The following is a 12,893-nucleotide window of genomic DNA, read 5'->3' as shown; positions in this document are numbered from 1 at the left end:
GGGGGTGGTTTGCGCTCGCAGGGTGTTTCAGATTTCCTTTGTAAATTATGGGGAAATCCCTTTATTGCCCCTGAGGTGTAAGGATAAGACATCCTGGGAAGAACACCAGTCTTCAATTTCCAGGCCCCTTAAAACTCCCAACAAGTTAATTTCCCCACAGTGGAAACCGAGAAGAGGCTGAGTATGCTTCTCACAAAAGAGGAGAGGAGTGTTTGCATCCTCGTCGCAGATGATGGCAACGAAGTACTCTATCCTGCCGTGATCTCATTTTTGGCTGCTTTAACTTCTATTCTACTTCTCGGGGTGGGGCTGGGTGAAAGGGAAGCGGGAATCATTGTGTGAGTGAGAAAATGCTATCTGTAAGTCCTTTGCCAAGTTGTCTGTGTGTTAGTTCAAATAATTTCACACGCACAGCGTTGCAGGTCTGTTTTAAAAGGCAGAAACTGTGTCTGTAACTAGTAATAATATTGCAGTTCATAAAACATGAGAAACATCTGTTACTGTGACTTCAATTTGTTTCTCTCTCCTTGGAATAACCGAGTTGACAGCTCAGTCAGGTTTAATGTCCTGTTCTAAACCTTTGGTCGTGTGTCCCACGGCTAATTGCGACTCACAGAATCAATAAACCCAGCTCCTGCCTCTCTGCAGCGCCTCAGCGGGGGAGCGGGAAGGGCTTCAAATCACAGCAGCAGACTGCGGGGGACAAATACGGGTTTTTGCAAAGCTAGGCCTGTCATGTGCCCTTGCCTCTTTCAGTGCAGCAGAGCTGGCTGGGGTCTCACTGTTAGGGCTGAGCAAGTGAGGGAGATGGTCTGCACTGCTGTAGGGGCAGTATTTTCCCTCATAGCACCTTTTGTCTTGCCTTAATCTATCCCAGGTTGAATACTGTAGGCAGTTGAAGCAGAGCCATCTCATGCTTTGATGTGTGTTTATTGGCTTTAGCATCTCATTCCCATGCCATGTTGTTTTTTTGGTTTTTTTTAAAGTTGTGTTGCTCTCTTTCCACCCTACCTCCCCAAACAAAAAGAATTAGAACAGAGGCAAAATGTGAATGAAGTGACTTAGTATTTTTTGTGAATGGGTTTTCTTGCATTGCCCCTGCCTTCCTTGCTGCCTTCTGTAAGATCATTTCATAATTAAAATATTATGACTGTGCTTATGGTAGCCCTTCACTCGTGGCAAGGATCCTAATTTGACGTCAATGAAAAAAATAGTAGTTTCTGGCATAAGGGCAGATGACATTTCATCAGCTAGTGCATGCCCATTTTTTTCAAACCACAGTGCTAAGACCATATGGACAGATAATGAGTTTAAGCTGATAAACAGCTTACAGATTTGCCCAACTAAAGGACTTTCTTCCTAGAAAACACATTTTCCTTTAAAATAAATAATGAAGTTCCTGTGTTTTTATTTAATTATCTTGAGTCCTGTCTGTTCTCACCAGGCTGCAGGAAAACAGGCACAACTGCTCTGGGGACAGAAGCTACTGGATTTATGGGCCTGTAGGTCTTAGCGGAGAGGAAGGACTTGAAAAGAAAAGTTCAGATGCTACAAAATTGAGGCCTAAGGGGCCTGAGGTATCTAAAAGAAGCAGATGGTGGTCCAAGTTGTATCTAGAGAGTTTCCTGGGGTAGTGCATAGTTCTTGACATCTTGAAGATGAGTCATTGCATGAGGTGCTAGTAGGTCTGAGGTCTGTTTGGGAGTTATAATTAAAACAGATGGATATCTATACTCCTTGCTAACCCTGTGAGGCTGCTGGAGCAGTCTTTGTCTGGGAATACTCTTGCAAGACAATCCCTGCTTTTACTTTCTCAAGAATTTTTTACTCATTTCAGTACGATTTGTTTGTTTGTTTAAATTAATAATTGACATCAACAAAATAGATCCATTTTTCTTGGTTTTTATAGGGGGAAAACCCCACAAGTGGTACAGTGAGAGTTCAAAGTACCTTGTTTTGGGAAGGGGTGGTCTTTAGTTGTCACTTTAAAATAATGACTCAAAAGCAAGCAGTGTATTTGCATGAGAGGGCAAACCCCGTGTGTTTCTCCCTCAAGAGGCATAGAAATGAGCTGTTTCACATCTGAACCTGCTCATTCCCTTTTAAGCTGTTTCTTATGTGTTCTCTCCTTTTCTTCTTCTTTTTTTCCCCCTGGAAATAATTATTAATTTTAATTGGAAGTGGCAAATGAAGGAAGAAAATAGTTGCACAGAAAAATCAGTACAGACAACTCCATTCTTTCTCATGCTCCTTATTCCTTCTAAAACTTTAATGTTTTGTGTTGTTCTTTCCCTTCACACTGTCCACTTCTCAGCACTGGGAACATGATTGGGCTTTAATTGTGTTTCATTTGAGGATATATGCCAGATGGCCAGAGCTTAGCTTTCAGATGGTCACTGCTGCCTCATTGGTAACTGATGTGGCAGCCAGGTTCTGTTTGGTCCTACCTTAGCTCATGACTGCACAGTTCAGCATTCCACTTGTGTCCATTCCTTCCCCTACACCTACATTTCTTATTTTCTTTTCACTGTTCTTTCAGTCTTGAGCTTCCAAACTGGTGAGTGAGTTAAGCCATCCCCTGGGAGTTTCAGGGGATTCAGGTGAATTCAGTGCCTACCAAACAGTCCATGGGTCTCCTCCCCACCCACCCTCTTGTCTTGGAGCATTTAACAGCTGCTTTGCTGTTTATCATTTTTGCATTGGTAAATATCTGTCATGGGCTAATGCAGTGTAAATCTTCTGAGACTGAAAGAAGTGGCTATAGGAAGGCAGTGTGTTGATCTTTTGGTGTTAACCACACCATCTGCTAAACCAGTTTGTTAGCATGTTTTTATTTATTTTTGCACAGATAAAATTTAAAGAAACAAGCTATTATAAAGATGTTTTACTCTTACAATGGGATTTGCTTCTGCACCTCTGCCACCTTCTGTTCTTTACCAATGGGCTGCCCTTCACTGGTCTTCCTCAGAGCTAGAGGCAGAGAGTCTCACCATCCTGGTGAGCTGTGTATGGGCAGGGTGTTTTGGATTTGGATTGCCTCTGCAGGTGTCTTGATACCAGAAGCTCTGGGTGACCAAGTGCCTAATCTGAATGCTTCTTTTCTGGTGGATTGATATGCAGCAAATATATGACAATTGGGAGTAGTCATGTGGTGTCAATTTATCCCCACCAAGTTAATTTCAAAGAAAGCCATAACCAGTATCTTGTCATTGTCCTCAGAAGTGTTGGAAGTGGGATTCCGACTGCCTGGGTTTTTAGCAAGGATCTTTTTTCTGCACAGGAATCGTCCTGACTGTGTAGCCCTTCCAAAAAGGGCTCCAATGACTAATAAGTCTCTGGTGGTTCTTGTGTTTTGGGCTTTATTTACTTACTGCTATCAGGATCTTCCCTTTGCTATGTGTTGACTAAATAAATCTGGTCTAAAATGGATTTCCTGTTTCTTGAGAAATAAATTAAAATCACTGTAGAAGAGTCCATTTTTAAACTCAAATGGAGTTCAGATTTTTTTAGACCAGTCTATCACTTCAAGCAGAAAGAGAGGATGCTTTTTGATGAAATAAGTAGTGCTGAAACTGAATCTCATCTGTGTGCTTGATATGACTTGGTTATCAAATGCTGCATTATTATGTGAATTAGGGTTTAGATCTGAGTTTGCTAAGTAGTTCAGCTTCTGATTGACCGTCTTTAGCTCATCTCTATTCCTGCTTTTCTTGCCCTCATTTAGTTGGTGCATGGCTGTGCTAGAGAAGGACTTCGTTGGGTCATCTGTGGTGCCAGTGTGATCTGGAGTTTGCCCTGATTACTTTCCTGGAAGCAGTATAACCAGTACCCTCCTTACTGCTGTTGCTGTGGTGTTACTGTCAGGAAATAAACCTTAGAGTGGTTGTTGGTTCCAGGGAAGTGGAACCAAACCAAACTGCTAATGTGAAAAGTTGTGTAGTACAGCAGAGTTAATAACAGCTCTTATATTTTCTCAGGCTCCTCACTTGAGCTGTAAACAGCTTTAAACACATCTTATGCCATCCCAGATGTCTGGAAAGCCCACAAGACAGAGCACTGGAATGGGGTATGGGACTGTATGGTGACTTGTTCACTGGGTCAGTGGCATGGCTTGGCAGGGGCTCAGGAGCTTCGAGGCCCTGATTGCAGCTCTGGTTCTGTGTATTGTGCATGATTACTGTACTGACTGTTTCTGCAACTCTGTGCTGCTCCTGAGGCTCAACACTGAAATTGTAATGCTAGCAGCTTTCCTTTCATGGCCCAATGCCCAGTTTGAAGAAGGGTGATTTTGGTCATGTTGCTAGATGTACGTATTTATGGCCCTGTTTCATCTGTTGAATTTAATCTGTTGGGGTATTTTTAACATTATTATGGAAACAGTTACTATATTTACTCCTTACAGAAAGCTCAGTGTAAGACAGTCTATGAGGAGAGTGTTCTAGAGTAATAAATATTGCACTAAATTATGGTGTCTACACTTCTTCAGGAAAAATGGCCCAAATGAACTGACTGGCATTTTGCCTGTTCTGAGACATGGACCTCACAGGGCACTGAACTGGAACACTCTCTGCTGGGAAAGCAATGATAGAGTTTGTTCTTGGCACATCTCATTTTCTTGTGGAGTGAAAATAAACCAGATCTTCTTGTACAGAGAGATCTTGTGCCTGTACTGGACTGCTTTCTCAGGCCTGCTGAGAACATGTTTCCCATGGAAGTCTTTGGGACGGGTGGGCATCTTTCAGATGAAGTCCTCAAAACCTGTTGCCAGTATAAATGAGACAATGGGATTTCCACTGAATGGAAATCAGTGGATTTTGGAGTGGGAGTCACTGTCACTGTTGATGTGTTTATTTCTGTGTTCATTTGAAACCAGAATGTGTTTTAATGTTGGTCTTGCTGATAAAAATTGATGGAGCTTAATGGTGATAATGATGTCTTGGGTACAACATGGACATGTTTGAGATATGATGGCAAATAAAGGATTAAATGTCTCAGAATATCATTGAGAGGGGTGAACTTTAGATATGATGTATTTTTAAACCTCTGACTGCCCCTTTTTCCTGTTAATGTCAGAGGGGATTCTCAAAGCTGCTTATGTTGAGGCGCTTATTTTGTGTTGATCAACAAAACTTTTCTTTCTGATGGGAATATGGCATGTAACATGAATATTCTAGAGTTACACTAAGCTGTTTTTCAGAATAAGTTACAGGAAAAACTGAGAGATAATTCTGGAAGTGCTTGAGGCACAATGCTGGAAGCACCGAAAGATCTCTTCGCTTTGGTAGCCTGAGAGTTGACAATGTAATACCTTGCTGATGTGACAAATCACTCTGGGTTCATAGCATTGGAAAAAACCTGCAAAACTGATAAGGATTTCAGCTTACAGTGATGCTTTGTTAATTAAGAACTGGTTTTCTTCTTTTAAATGTTAAGGGAAACATCAGTCAGGAACAGCATTCTGATGCGATTAAGAATGAAAAAACACAGAAGACACAGAACAAAAGAAAAAAATCTAGTTAATCCAGCCAGTCTCTTGGAAGTCTTATTCTATCTCCTCACTGTGCTGAAGGGAGCAGAAGGTTTCAGGCTTTGCAGTTTGTGTTCATATTTTGATACTGCAGTGGGGAAGGTTTGGCAGGAGAAGAGTCAGAGTTAGTTTAAAAACATTAATTTTCTTTGTTAATGCTGCTGCAGATAGTTCCAAGTTTCAGTTTATAGAGGATTTCTTACAGTATTTCTGTAATATGATGCTCTTTGGGAAGTGCTTTGAAGCTCTGCACTAGCCTTGGGGAGCAGAGGGCTTTGGGAGGGGGGTTGGACTCTCGCTCCCAAGCGCTATCACGGATTTTAGTGCTCAGAACTGAGGTGGGTGAATGCCAGCATTCCTAACATCAGCCTGCTGTAGACACTCCTTAGCTGTGGGAAAGTTGCGTTGCTTTTCTGAGCATCTGTTTCACCAGCTGTGAAAATGAAGACAGCACCCTCAGCCCTGGGTATGATGAACATTCTTGTTAGCTAATCTTGCTAAAGTGCATTGGAACTGTGAAGCGTTGTGGGTTGTTGTTTGAAAGTGTGAAGGTTTAAAATGGTGTAAGCCATGAGCTTGCATCTTTGTTAGGGAAGAGAAGTATCAGCTGGGAGACCTTTGGCAACAGGCAAAAACGGTTTGTGGAAAAGAGGAGAAATTTGCCTTTAATGCAGGGACATGAGTAAGAATTATGCCTCATTCTAACCACTTACACAAAATCTAAATAGATTTATTTGGAGCTTTTTAAAGCACCTGTCCAGGGCTGGATTTTTCCCTAACACCTTTTGCTATTTTTGCAGCCCCCCCCTCTCCTCCACACACTTGCTTTTTATGATCAAAGCTCCATCCTTTAAAGATATGCCAATGCCTTGTAATAACGCTCAGAAGGTCCCCTATGGACAGCAGTTCTGATTAGACACTGAAGAATTCTTTAATTCTCTTCATACTTATTAATGTTAGGAACATTGTGCTGATAAAAAGTGTGGCTTTTCTTCCCATTGCTGTTACTACTTTTTCTTTGGCTCCCCTCCTCCCCAGACACTGCACTTATTCTTTAAGCTTTCACATTTTCTTGTCTTGTATAAACTTGGTTCCTTGGTTCTTGCTTTCAATTCATTCTTTTATCTTCTACAGCACTCAATGAATGCTTAAAAATAATAAATATTAATAATAGGGCCCTTTGAACCAGCAGGTTCTTTGCAGCTTAAACTCACCTTTCCCTGCTGCTTATCCCCTATTAGAAGTTGCTATAATCTGCAGATTGTAGCTGTAATAAGTTCTGAAGCAGTGGCTGGGTTTGTGACAAGCGTAGGATTATAGCTCCAGGTGGGGAAGTGGCAGCAGGAACAGAGAACCTCAAAGGCACAAATATGTTGTTCCAGTTGAAATATTCTTAGCAATAAAGGAAGAGAAGCCAACAAAATTTAGTGTGGGAATAGAGCTATTTATCTAGGTTTCCATGGAGTGTCAGTGACCTATATAGGGTAATCCTGTACTGCACATAAAAAAATGCTGTGTTTAGAAATAGAAAAACATTCTTTCTGGAGGACACAGTTTAAGAAGACTGCACCTTTGGAGATTCTTTCAAGCCATTTCATAGGAAGTGTCTTAAATCAGCAAGACAAACTATGGCATACATCTGTGGTATTACTGTGTTTGCTTTGAATTCCTTGTAGAGACAGGTTTACTACTCCTTCGAGCTACAGAAGAAAAAGATGCTGTCTGCCCCTGGTGAGCAAAATTGACCACATCATGTACAGCCCAGGCTCCAAAGCTTTTGCCACACACACAGAGGCACATGCTTTTTTTGATATCAGCAACATTTTTACAGTCCCAGACTAAGGAATGAATAAAGTAAACATGAACAGAGAGCGTAAGGTTTTCCCACCATACCTCCTTCCCTCTGTTTAACAATGCAAGCTGCTGGAGTAGAAGAGAAAGACCGAATCCTGAGTTGGCAGGGCAAATTTCATTAAGCTTTATTTGCTTCTTCTACACCGTGTTGCAGTGGAGACTCCCCTGCTCAGGGGAGACAAGCTGTTCCTGAGCAGAACCTCTGCTGGGTGGGTTGCTTCCAGGCTTATGTCTTCAGCAGAAACCACACTGGTCACTGCTTGCAGCTAGGACTTGCTAGGAGTCTTCAAGGAAACAATTTGCCTGCAGAAGATGCTGATTTACTGAAACCATTACTGCTTTGTGGGAAAGGATTGGTCTCCACTCAGTTCTCCTTGGGTGAATTTCTTGCATATAGGATAGAATTTCTTAGTCAAAACAGACAGGAGCCAAGTGGTTTGGGGTTTTCACCTATGCTGTCACAAATCCAAAATAGGGTCCTGAAAGCAGTTTTCCTACATGCCAGAAATACCAATCCTAACCACAGAACTGCTGTTCTAGAGCATATGTGTTTATGTATGAAGGATTCCAAGGTCTATTCCAAGTTTTCGTCCCTATGTGAAAAAAAAAAATAAAAAATTTCAAGTTTCAAAAAATGTGGTTCCCTCCAAAAACTGAGTTCCTATCCAGATGTCCTTGTGTCTTCTTCAGTGGTCTTACTGTCTTTCCTCACTGGTTCTGCAGGTTTTGTCTCTCCTGGATGTGCTCTTATGGAGTGGAGCAAAGAATCCCTGGAGACCCTGGCAAAGCAATCAGCTTGTCAGTGACAGGGGGGGGAAGACTGACCCTGAAGCACTGCTGGTGTATTTTGTCAGGGTCAAGGCTGTACAAGGATATATAACTCCTAAACCACTGCTGCCTCTGAGGAATATTATTAGAGAATCAACTTGAGCAGCCAAGGAAAATAGAGCTGAACACTGCTGCTATGTTTGGGCCATTGTTATTGGGCAGGGTAGGAAAAATAATGCTTGGGGCAAGAGAGGAGCTTTTTGGAACAGCATGAAACACTCTTGTGCTGATCTGATTGCAGTGAGCCCAGCAAAGGCAAGGCTAGCACATGGTTTCAGTAATAGGCCTCTTTCTTCCAATTTCTTCTTGCCTTTTGTTTTATAGAGAGGAGGAGAAAATAGTCCTGTCTTGATCCTTTCTTAATTCTCCTAGGAGAGTAAGGAGATAACAGGAAGAAAGTCAAGAGGAGATCTCAGCTGAGCTGGGTGTGTGCTTAGCAAGGGTGTTTGTTCTCTGTGGTTGTGCTCTGTTCCACCAACGACCTGAGCCTGGTTATTCCAGGGCAGCTCAGCTCCCCAAACCATGATGTGCTCTGTGCTGCTTGGCTGCCAAGGGGACCTTTCAGGGGACCCCTCTTTTATAAAAGGCGGGATTGCAAAACTGAGGTGCACACTCCAGTTCTGATTATATGGGAATGCTACTCTGCCTTTACTTTGTATTTTGTTCTTGCCATTTTTAGAAAAGGGAGGGGAAAAGGCTGAAGGTTGAAGCTTCATCGTTGCGTAGAGAAAGACAAAACACTCCTCTTAAAGGCAAAAAATTCCAAGCCCTTGCTGTGTACTTGAGGTTTAAATAATGGAAGTTTCCTGTTTCAGGGAAGTCAAATTCATCCTCAGATGGCCTCCACTAACCTGTTTTAAGAGGACTTGTGTTCACCTTGTGGTGGATGAGGAGTCTGAGCTTGCCCTTTTGGTTTCACCCCTTCTTTTCATTCAAGTTAAATGAGGAGGCATAAGGTGTGTTTACAGCAGCACACAGGAGCAGCAGTGGAAGGCCTGACCTGGTAGAAATCAGAACCAGGATTACCATACAGCTTTTTTTGGATGCAGCATAGCATTTGGATCCACAACATCCAGCTCTGGAAATCATATAATGTCAAAGCAGTCTTGGATGTGAGATGAGCTCCACTGTCTGTCTGCAGAGATGCAGACCCCAGATACAGAGTGTTTGAAAGAATAAATTAAAACACCATAAGCCTTGCTTTTATGGTTGGGTTTTGGTTGTTTGGTTTTTTTGGGTTTTATTTTTTTTTGGTCACAATACTTATCTTAAAATATAAGATAACAATAATATCTTAATAAGTTTTCGCAAAAAATTGACCTAAGAATATATTTCTCTTAAATTAATCAAGTCTAAGACCTCTAGGGCTGAAATGACAGCAGATTTTTGGTCTTGCTTTTGGTTACAGTCATCAAAGGAACCTTTAAAGGAACCTCTAGGAGGCTGATTGCTAAGACTCCACAGATCCCCAGGAAGACAAAGGTAAGCTGATACCTTTCTTCAGAGCCTTCACCTGTGAACCTGTTCTCTCAATGACAGCTGTAATATGAGGCCTTTTTAAGGACTGCACCTTTTGCCCTATAAAGTCACTTTGCATCTTCTAATCACAGAATGACCTGACTACTTTGCATCCATTTCATGCCTAAATTCTGCCCATTTTTTAAGTAGGCCTAAAATATTGGGAAAAGCAAGCTATTGATGTAAGACTTCACTCTTTTCCTCTGAATCAGGGATGATGAATTGAAAAAAAATAGGTTAGTCTGAAAATAGTTCCAGCAAGCTGAGATCTTAGATGTATGATTGAGCCACACTCTACATTTGTCCTGTTGAAATACAGTCAGGCTGCACTAGGATAGTGTTGTAAGGGGTTTGCCATAACACAGAGCAGGGCTGCATGCTCCAGCCATTCCCTGAGACTGGCTTGCAAAATACTTTTTGCGGCTGGAGCTGTATTCTTGTGGACTTCAATGTCGTTGTCTAGGACTTTCATTGAAAGCTGAAAGAGCCCAAGAGAAGCCATGTAGAAGATCTGTTTCCCTTAACATCCTACAGGACTACATCTGTAGACTGTGCTTTAACAAGAAGCTACAATCTTCACCTGTAATCCTTGATTCTCTGTGGAGTGCAACAATGTGGAGTCGGACCAAACACTGATTTTTTTTAATGGAATATGATTAAATGTAAGACTGCTTGAATCTGGCTGTCTTGTAGGTTCATAGGTAACTCTTCATAGACAAGATCTGTTTCTTCCTTTCCCCTTTCTGCTCTGCTATACCTGAGCTTTATTCCTCGAGATGAATTCTGCCTAAAGTGAAGCAGAGATTTGTCCAGATACACTATTGTCTAGCAAGGAGGTGGTGAAACAGATGCAGTTGTTGGAACTGATGATAAGGTAATTTTCTCACCCTTCCAAAAACTGCAAATGCATTTGAAAGGGGATTTGCAGTGCTGGTAGCATTTGGTGTTGTGTGTGCACCCTGAGATAGAGATCGGAGATTGGCTGCTGGATAATGAAGCAGAGCACTGTGCCTGCAGGAACAGATTGGGCAGGCATCTGAACTATCCTGGACTGGCCCACCAGAATGAGTCAGTTGCTCAGAATTTTTCTGGCAGATGCAGCCTCTCTGTTTCATGTCACAGCAATTATCTACCACTTGTTTATTGAGTGTCTGTGTGGTCCACATTATCTGAACCTCTCACAGTTGCAAATGGCTTGTATCCTTGTAGCACCTTTTTGAGGCAGAGAATTCCCATTTTACTGATGTAAGTGAAATCTAAATAACTTGCTGAGGGTATTATGGGAAACCTGTAACACACTAGAAAATAACAGAATAACACCTATCCAAATTTTTCTCCTAGGAAAAATAGCTCATGTTTAAAAAATTGGGAGGGAGTATTTCCTGTGTCATAAGAAGAGTTTTCTCAGCTAGGTTTATCCCTAACAAATGACTTGCTCTGCTGTGCTCTTGGAGCTAAATGTCCTAAGTAACTCAGTGATATGTTTGAAAGGCCTTTCTTCTTTTTGCCGTGTTAATTGTGCTTTTACTAGATTTGAATAGGACAATTTTTTCTCTGTAAACGAAGCTCAATTTGTGAGGTGTTTGGAATTTTTTTGCAGGAGGCAAGGCTTGGTTGATTGTTTTTTTCTCATAGAAAATAAAGATCTTCTGAAGTTTTAAGGAAAGAATAGAGTTAGGGGTGGGGAAATTTTTTCCTCAGCCAAAATAGTCAATATTTCATGGTTTGGGATATGCACTAGAGTGTGGGAGACTAAAGGTGGTGGCCCTGAGATCTCAACCTTCTTTTCCTCATAGTACTGCAGTGCATTCACTGCTACTCTTTCTTTCTTTGGAATGTCGACTTCATGCCTGTTAAATTTCCTTAGAAGTGTGCAGAGCTTCATAACAAGCATTTTCCTTTGAACAGACTGGTTTTTCAGACTGATTTCCCCCCAAAAAAGTGTTTGGGAAGAGCATATTATCAGGCCTAATAGCCCTTAACAAGTTAGTGACTCCTTGAGTCCTATACTTTAGTGGTATCTGAGGAGTGACGTGGTCCTGCAGCATCTGCCTGTTTTCACTGCAACAAACCTAATCAAAGCCACAGAGTGAGATGGCCTCTTGCCCTGCCCCGAGGCACTCCCGGGTGCTTCCTTGAGAAAGCAATTTGCTTTGGAGTTATTAAAACAGCACATGCTGTAAAAAAAAATAACATCCCAGGCACAGGTGGGGAGCTGCTGAGTATTAATGCCAGTTGTGCAGTTCAAAATCACAGCTTTGTTCTCGAGATTTTTTAACACTATTAAAAAATTCAGCCTTGATCTTGATGAGAGCTCGAGTCCCTGAGCTTGAGTGGAATCAGGGTCAAGGTTTTTAATTTGTTCATTCCTCAGAGATGCTGAGCACCTTCTGTGGCAGCTGAAATTAGTGGGAGCTGTGTGTGCTCAGCATTTTGGAAGGAAAACAGCGTGTGCATGTTTTGTGAGCTGTGATGTACAGAAGCCAGGATCTCTAGGGGTTTGCAGTATCTAATAAGATGCCCCCTACAGCTGTTTCTTAATTAAGCCCCAGACACCTTACATGGCTTCTGCTGAACTTCAGGACTCTGCTTTTCTTGAGCATATATGAGACTTCTAGCCTGGCAACTCCTTGGAGCTTTCTATTAAGGTATTAAGGGGAGGAAAACCAGTTGGTTGCCTCAAGCTGAAGAGGAAATGCTAGACTTGAAGGATTATCTCAGTGCAATGAATTTTAAAGACTTTTTGCTATACATGTGTGGAAAGCTATCAAAATGCTAATGGTTCTGCTGTCTTTTTTAACCCTTTCAATATATGGAGCTGATGGAGAGGAAGTGAGAATGATGATATTCGACTGTAAAAGGACGGTTCAGTCAGAAATTAAGTTTTAAGTAGCTTTTCATCTGTTAGCCATTTCTCCCAGCAATAAGGAGGACTGATGCATCCATCATCTGGATAGACCAATTCTGTATGAACAGTTGAGCCCATCCACAGGGTGTGGTGTAGGCCAGGTACTCCCTGCAACCAGCACCCTACCGGAAAGGCTGAAGAGCTCACATTGGTGCCCCTCCTGCCCCCTCGCCAGACATGTGGGACATGCCTGCAGTGCCAAGGACACCTCTGTTGTGGGGGAGGTCTGTGCCTACCACAGCAACTCATCCAGTCATG

The 12,893-nt window shown here is 42.0% G+C and overlaps 1 protein-coding gene across 5 annotated transcripts in view; it reads left to right on the top strand.

Annotated features, from left to right (window-relative positions):
• The window catches only part of TSPAN18 (tetraspanin 18), a 120,083-nt gene that overhangs the window by 1,396 nt on the left and 105,794 nt on the right, over nucleotides 1-12,893 (top strand). For 3 of the 5 annotated variants that reach the window (XM_031055749.1, XM_031055747.1, XM_005419477.2), the window contains one exon: nucleotides 9,618-9,691. The exons of the other annotated variants lie outside the window; for them this stretch is intronic. The gene's annotated coding sequence lies outside the window, so the exon portion shown is untranslated. Of the gene's footprint in view, nucleotides 1-9,617; nucleotides 9,692-12,893 lie in introns of those variants that run through there. 5 annotated transcript variants of the gene reach the window in all.

This window comes from Geospiza fortis, unplaced genomic scaffold, assembly GCF_000277835.1.
Source record: "Geospiza fortis unplaced genomic scaffold, GeoFor_1.0 scaffold66, whole genome shotgun sequence".
NCBI lineage: Eukaryota > Metazoa > Chordata > Aves > Passeriformes > Thraupidae > Geospiza > Geospiza fortis.
The sequence above is the reverse complement of the archived record's forward strand: the minus strand, read 5'-3'. Positions and strand labels throughout refer to the sequence as shown.